This window comes from Myotis brandtii, unplaced genomic scaffold (assembly GCF_000412655.1).
Source record: "Myotis brandtii unplaced genomic scaffold, ASM41265v1 scaffold1811, whole genome shotgun sequence".
In the NCBI taxonomy this organism is placed as follows: Eukaryota; Metazoa; Chordata; class Mammalia; order Chiroptera; family Vespertilionidae; genus Myotis; species Myotis brandtii.
This window is the reverse complement of record NW_005356716.1, coordinates 77,533-83,348: the sequence shown is the minus strand read 5'-3', so window position 1 is coordinate 83,348 and position 5,816 is coordinate 77,533. Positions and strand designations below refer to the sequence as shown.

Genomic DNA, 5,816 nt, shown 5'->3' with positions numbered 1-5,816 from the left:
GGATTGATTTGCATTTTACTTAAAATAATTAATAATTTCCCTTCTGGAGGAGTAGGCAGCAAGGATTCCTTTTCCAATTTAAAAATAATAACAATGCCAGGCCAGCGTGGCTCAGTGGTTGAGCGTCGACTTATGAACCAGGAGGTCACAGTTCAATTCCCCATCAGGGCACATGCCTGGGTTTCGTGTGGGGCGTGCAGGAGGCAGCTGATCAATGATTCTCTCTCATTATTGATGTTTCTCTCTCTCTCTCCCTCTCCCTTCCTCTTTGAAATCAATAAGAATATATTTTTTAAAAGAAATAATAACAATAATAGTAGACACTCCATATGATGGTTGAAGAAAATGCATAACAACAGATAAGGTATAAGTTAATTACCTTCTTAAATGAGATTACATTATATTTATCACAATAGCATCTTTTCTTTTCTTTTTCTTTTTTAGTTTAGCACCATTTATTAAATGATCTCAGCTGTTGCCGTAGCTGCTGTGTGTCAGCCTGTTCTTAAAACATAAAATGCTCTTCCAATTCCTCTTGTCCAGGACAGAAGAATCTCCCAGGTAGCACGCCGACAGAACAAGAGACTCCGCTGATGCCCGCTTCAGTGAGCCGGAGAGGGTCATGGCACATTCAGCCGTGGCTTCCAGAGGTTTTGAAAAAGGAGTCTTTCGGGGCCCAGTGCCGTCGGTGTGGGTTTTGTATTCCCTAATGGTGTTGGGAGGTAGGTTAAGCATTCGCCGAAGCGTATCCCAGATTCGGGCTGTGGTTGCTTGGTCGCTGGCAGTCTTACTCCGTATTGAAATAATGTCCTCCTAAAACGGACAGAGACCTCAGCCCCACAGAGCTCCACCCCAACCATGAACTGTCCCCCCAACATGGCCACGATGAGATTCTCCCAGCAACTCGATACCAAGCCCTTCCGCAGCCGAATAAACCACTTGCCACCAGTTTTATTTGCATCATCCTCCCACATGGGTTTTATTCCTTCTTTGAAGAGATGGAAGTCCCTGTGGCCTGTCAGGTCCCCAGGACGTACCATGTGGCTGTAAAGCCTGCAGAATTGCTCCACAGAAGCAAAGGTGCCAATCTGTTTGATATTCTGTTGGTATTCTGTGAGCTGGTGGGTGGGCCGGGGGTTCTCCTGGAGTACCAGAAAGTGTAGTTGTGCTGCAGGGGATGCTCTGCTGGTCCCAGGACAACAGCCTTCCTCTTGCTGCTGCTCTGACTTTTGTCCCGTTCCATTTTTTCCTTCTCGCCATCTGTCTGTGCGCTGTTTTCTTCATTCTGATAATGGTCATCACTGTCATCATCTTTCAATGCCTCGAACTTGTTGTTCATCCTCTCGCCATCGCAGCCACTGCCTCACGGAGTCTCACAATAGCCTCTTGCTGCTGCTCTGACTTTTGTCCCGTTCCATTTTTTCCTTCTCGCCATCTGTCTGTGCGCTGTTTTCTTCATTCTGATCATGGTCACCACTGTCATCATCTTTCAATGCGACGAACTTGTTGTTCATCCTCTCACCATCGCAGCCACTGCCTCACGGAGTCTCACAACAGTATCTTAATTGCATGGAGAAATAATAGTGAATATATGCATGCGAATGTATTTCTTTAGACTACCATTCATTTTTAATGTATGTTTGGATTCACTAAACTCTTGCAATAAATTTGTAGCTTTTCTGAGATTCTGAAGCCCAAAAGTTGGGAAGCCACAGCCTGGAAGAAATAACACAGGAATTGGAACCAATAAATTTTGGTTTTATTACCTCATTTGCTGAACTTAGGTAAGTCACCCAATGACTTTGTGCTTCAGTTTCCTCATCTGCCCAATAGGAGTGCCACATCTTTCTTACCACATCTAACTGTTAGAAGGAACAAATGAGAAAATAGATATGAAAGCAGGTTGAAAGTTAGAAAGCACTATACGTTATTCAAATTATTTATTAGTAGAACTAAAATTAACTGTTTAACTAATGACTGATTTTAACAAGAAAAGCAAAACTTGCTAGAAATGCAGCCAAAGTGCAGATAGATAGATGTGACTTTGATATGTTTGACAACAAAATAGTTTTTTTCTTAAGAAATTGGATTCACAGTGATACAATATTCAGATGCTGGAAAGGCCCTTGTTATTTCAAACAAATGAAACTTAAGTGGAAAATATAGGGTTAAAAGGCACTTCATAACACTCTTTGATCCTCATTCATTTTTTACCTTCTATCATGGGTAAAGTACATGCCTTATCTCCCATTCAAATCATAAGCTCTTCGAGGACAAAGTTCCTGTTGTTCCATCTTTGTAACCTCTTCACAGGGCTTTTGCACATAGTTGAGGGCATAATAATTATAAGTCACGGCCACCCAATAAAAAATGAAGCAGCTTAGTTTCAAATCCAGTCTATCTAACATTGAAAACATGTCCTTTCCTGATGCCACCCTATTACCATAAACTAGTCACTCGTTTTGTAAAGTAGTGGTCAGGGTTCTATGGACAGCAGGTCTACAGTTTTATAAGATTTAAGTTAGTTGGCCTCAGGTTGGAAGTAATATCAGCTCCCCAACCTCTTGCATTAGTGACTCATGTCCTTCTCCTATCCAACCACACTGCTCTCTCTCCCCATCTCAAACCCTTGCCTCCTTGGTTCTTCTTCACAAAGAAAAGATCACCAGAGTCCTTTAACCCTATGAGCACAGAGTAGTCTCCTGGTGGCACCTCCCTACCCCCAGGCAGGAAAAAAGATACTGCACCCCCAGAATCACTCTGATTAGAAGTCAAATTGGTAATCCATATTTTGAAAACTTCCAAATATAAGGATTGTCCATCAGCATCTCTGTTGACATTAAACCATTGAAAGATTTCACTGCTTCAAGTACTTGTTTCCCATCTTGTCCCTATGCTCCCAGTGCTGGTCTCACCATGGCTGGGTGCACTCAGACAAGACTGGTGTGTAAAGTCATCTGTTGAATCTACCTCATTGCTTGCTCATCCTGGCTTTGTTCTCTAGCATCTGGACTTCTAGGGAAATCACTGAGAAAAGTAATATCCAGGGAATCAATTAATAACTATAGTCCTGCATTTCCCAAAGCACATTCCTCAGAAAAATAGTCTCCAGAGATGCTACACACACACGCACACACACACACACACACACACACACACACACACACACACAACTTTTTTAAAAAAAAAAGGAAGGAAGGAGGAAAGGCAAAAAAAAAAAAGGCCAAAAATAAGTATAAGAACTGCATACCAGCCCTTACTTTCCTAAGGGCAGAAATGATGCTTCTACTATACCCCAAAGGCTAGTAGTACAGTGTCTAGTCCATGGAAAGTGTTTAAAAAATATTTATTGATCAAAAACATATGTATTTTTGATACTAAATACTCTAAGAAAAAGTACAATTTAAACTTTTTTTTCAGTTTTGCTTCCCCCAGACTTACTCAAATATATCTAAACACAGAATTTTTTTTTGAAAGAAATGGTGTTTTGTGAATAACATTCTGGGAAATGTTGATGGGCAGAGTAAATCAAGCTAAAGAAAACCCATTTTGCTCTAAAGGTTAGGGAACATTTTGCTTGAATTCTCTAGAATCTTGACTAGCACTGGAAGGCAATCATATTCTTATTCAGTGGTCTGAATAATTCCTATTAGAGAGGGGCATTCAAGAAGGATGGAGAGGCCTTAAAATTTCTTAAATTTTATTTAGTTTCCTGACATTATGGGAAAATTAACCAGCTTGATTGTAGAATATAGCCCAGCTCTGGGTTCTCTAATGGTCTATTTTTCTTAGACTGTGTAAACACCAATTTACCATCTTTATCATACTTTTAAGATAAAAATACAACTCTTTATCCCAAAGTCAACATAATTTCTTAAAGGTTAACAACCAAAAAAAAATTTGAACATTACTCAGTGACCTAGTTCTACACGCATAAAAAGAACTAAAAATCCCCAACGAATTTTGAATTCAAAAGTCTAAGTTTTATATTTTTTTAAAAATCTTTTTGAAACCAAAGATTAAAAAAATGAGTTGCATTCTTTCAAAAATGTTGATAATGCGCCAGAACCGGTTTGGCTCAGTGGATAGAGCGTCGGGGGTCCCAGGTTCGATTCCAGTCAAGGGCATGTACCTTGGTTGCGGGCACATCCCCAGTGGGGGGGGGAGGTGGGTGCAGGAGGCAGCTGATTGATGTTTCTCTCTCATCGGTGTTTCTGGCTCTCTATCCCTCTCCCTTCCTCTGTGTAAAAAATCAATAAAATATATTTTTTAAAATGTTGATAATGCTCTTCCACCTATATCAGGGTTGTGTGTGTGTGTGTGTGTGTGTGTGTGTGTGTGTGTGTGTTAACTTGCCCAAAATATGGTTAGCTTCATTTCCTCAAAGTAGACCTTAACACTTTTAGTTTTCAAGTGGATGGGTAGATAATCAAGGCACTTGGTCCCTGATTTATACAAAAAATTCTGTTTTTAAAAAAATAAACAAAATATCAGTCTAGATGCCAAGAAATTTATTACTTTCTAGGATCATCCTAAATATAAAAGTACAAATTCAAATGTTAAATAAATCTGGCTCAGCTAAAGCAAACTAGTTAGCAGTCTGAGCCTCAGTTGTGTCATTGTAAAATGGTCATAATTATAGATTTTCATTTATAGGTTATTGTAAAACTGTTGGAACAGTGTCTGACTTACAGAAATCAGTCAATGTTAACTTTTATTCTTAGCCCAATCCCTATTTTCCTGAAGTTGAAAATGAGACCCAGGCAGCATAAAGGATTTATCCAAAGCAACACCTCTAGTGAGTATCAGACGAGGCATTGTCACTTAAGTTCTTACAACATTAGTCCAGCTATCTTTCAACACATCATAACAACCAAAAATAGAAGTGGGAAAAATAACTTGAATACACATAAAATTTGATGTACAAAGGAACTATAAGTTGATGCAGCTGTGAGAAACAATTGACTTAGGAGTTGAGAACACACCTGAGTGAATGAAATGGTTATATTCATAAGGTTAGTTAGGATGGCCACACAAGAATACTTTTTAAATCTTATTGTGAGGAAATGGGAAACATGGAAAGATGGAAAGGAGAAGGCAGCAGGTGGGAGAGAGAGGTGGGTGCAGACATTTGAAGGCTCTAAATAAACTACATACCAAGATCAACAAACAAGTTTTCCTACAGTGGAGATTGAAGCAACCTGGAATAATGATAACATTGAATGAGGACTCACTGTGTATCAGTCACTATTCTTAGTTCTACCCAACATATCACTTTAAGTTCTCGCAGGAACTCAATAAAGTACAATTATAATCTTCACTCCAGAGAGAAAACAGAGGCTCAAAGTAGTTGAATATTTTGCCTAAGGCCAAACAGTAAGTTATACAGCCAAGAATGTTAGACCCAAGAGGTCTAACATTAGGTCCAAAACTAATTATTATGCTAGAGTGGAAGGGAAGGAGAGGGGAAAAGCAAGGGAAATGATGACTTCTGAAAGTTTTTTTTCTATTTTGTAGACTTAAAATGTTGTATTAAAGATAATATATGTAGACATATGTACAGCTACATAAATCATTGCATACAAGATTTTTAACAGTTTTCTGGTCTATTTTCTGGAAATTGTTGAAAGCCGTGTACAAGTTTGTTTAAATTGAAACAATCAAAGTATGAGGGGAGACGTTTCCATGTTTTACAAAAGTTCTATAAACTTTCTGGTACTAAGAATCATTCTATTCCAAAGATTCCAAACATAAACAGAGCCCTATCTGGCTGCATTTGTAAATGGCAAAGATCCAATAGCATGAAACTGTGAAAT

The 5,816-nt window shown here is 38.9% G+C and overlaps 1 pseudogene; it reads right to left on the bottom strand.

Annotated features, from left to right (window-relative positions):
- Positions 1-620: 620 nt before the first annotated feature.
- On the bottom strand, positions 621-1,366 carry LOC102246417 (annotated as a pseudogene).
- Between the last annotated feature and the right edge of the window lie 4,450 nt (positions 1,367-5,816).